The 1,968-nt window shown below is 54.0% G+C and overlaps 1 long non-coding RNA gene across 1 annotated transcript; it reads right to left on the minus strand.

Annotated features, from left to right (window-relative positions):
• Window positions 1-196: 196 nt before the first annotated feature.
• On the minus strand, window positions 197-1,124 carry LOC112964316. Its single transcript, XR_003252918.1, has 2 exons — window positions 937-1,124; window positions 197-441 (listed from the first exon to the last, which is right to left on the minus strand). It is a non-coding gene; the product is annotated as an uncharacterized LOC112964316 (long non-coding RNA).
• Between the last annotated feature and the right edge of the window lie 844 nt (window positions 1,125-1,968).

Genomic DNA, 1,968 nt, shown 5'->3' on the forward strand with positions numbered 1-1,968 from the left:
AAGGGAAAGCAAAAACCCTGAGGAGTTTGTTTGCTGCGCCGATGGAGTTGGGGAGCCTGTTCTGCAGCACGCAGAGTGTCTTGAAGGAGACTTTGTGGAGTGGTTTTCTTGTCCTTCCTGTTCCTGGGCGGTGGATGCAGCAAGGACTGAGCAACAGCAAAGGCGGAAAAAAAGCAACAACAACAAAAAAAAAGAGGCCAATCCAAGAAATATTGCGGCGTGGAAACCAAGGAGATGGAAAAAAATGTTTTATGAGAGGGCGTGGAGAAAAGCAAAACCCCGGAGAAGTGGAAGATCAAGCCTGCAAACTCCTCTGGTGATGCTGGTCTTGGCTCGCCTCTCGTGCACAGGGGACGAAGGGAGCGACGCGGCGAGGTGCGGAAATCTCCGACTTCAGCCTCCCGGTGCTAGCGCCGAGTCCAGTCCCAGGAACACCAACTTCTGCGGAAGGACAAAACAGTTTGAAAGAGCAGGGAGGGGGTGGGAGAAAAAGAATCCACCCCTCAGATGACTACATAAGGAGATCGAAAAAAGATYCCCAGTTCTTCTTCTTCTCGGTCTTGCCCGACAGCTGCTCCCCTTTTCCCTCTGAAGCAGCAGCAAGAGCAGCAAGGAAAAATATACCACGCTAGCAGGCAAATAAATAAACTTGAATGCAGCGGCAGGCAGGGAGGGATCGTAAAGAGCGACGAGGATTGGAGGGGCAAAAGTCAGTTTTGCAAAAAAAAAAAAAAATTGCTTTATGGGAGGAAAAAAATATCTTTAAACAGTCACGCCCCCTTTTGCAATGACCGGTTCCTTCACTGCGTGTAAATCCGACATCAGCAGCCTAGGAAAACCTGGGAGCCCGGCGCGCAGGGTGCCTGTGTGCACGCGTGTGCGCAGGAGGCGGCGGCGGTGCAGACCCGGTGCAGCGCGGTGCACACGCATACATACATGCACACGCGTGTGTGTCCGGGCGGGCTCTGGCGGCGGGTGCGTGCGAGGGCTGGCGGCGAGGAGGAGGTGCAGGCAGCCAGCTCGCAGCACGGGCGCTGCTGCTTGATCATGTGGGATTTTTACATGCAGTTTACTTGGGAAACGGAGAGATTTGCCGGCGCAGCCAGTCAGGGCACAGCCTGCTGTTTGCTTACAGATTGCCTTTTTTTTTTTTTTAATACACCTCAACCTGATTGGTTTGCAACACGAGAAAGGAGGTGTCGTCCTAGGTTTCTCCTCCTCCATGCCAAAAAAAAAAATTACCCAGCCCCACCTTCTCGAAACCTGACTAATTGAATTACTAAGACATCGGAGTGGTTCCTGTGCAGCCTTACTGTTAAATGTAACCATTTCAACGCCGGCTGCGGGGAGAGGGGTGCGCTCATGCAGGCTTAGGGATGAGTTTCCATCTGCCACGGGAGACACTGTGCAGGGTAATTCAATTGTAAAAGAAAACTCTCTTTTCCCACTTTTAAGCCTGAACGCGCGATTTGTACGCCCCGGATAATACATAGCATCAGCTGCAAGTGGAGATGTGATTGGATCAATTGAATTTGCTTGCAAATTGCAGCTCTACTCTTAGGCGTTGCATAATCAAATTAAAATCGGACGGCTGCTTAGCAGTCTGGAAGGAGATTCTGGTCTGCTTTGTTTTGCCTTTAATCCCCTTCTCCCAACAAACGCATTGGGGTTGCTACACCGGGATTTTTAAACAGTTTATTAGGGCGCTCGCCTGTAGCAGGGCGCGCCCTGCCAACACCTCCTGGCACGGCCGGGAAGGCGCAGACGTGTCCCCGCCCCGGGCAGCGGCGAGGGCTGCTGCTAATGCGGCAAAGGCCGCCGCTTCCGCGCACCTCGCAAAATTCGCGTTTCGGCTCAGCATGAGATGGCAATAACGCCGCCGCTGCGCCGCTTTCGGCCGCCCAAACGAGCGGCGGGGCGGCGGTGCCGCGCGGGCAGGTGAGCCGCCCCCGGCTCCCGCCCAGAGGC

Source organism: Apteryx rowi, unplaced genomic scaffold (assembly GCF_003343035.1).
Source record: "Apteryx rowi isolate R43461 unplaced genomic scaffold, aptRow1 scaffold_19, whole genome shotgun sequence".
Lineage (NCBI taxonomy): Eukaryota > Metazoa > Chordata > Aves > Apterygiformes > Apterygidae > Apteryx > Apteryx rowi.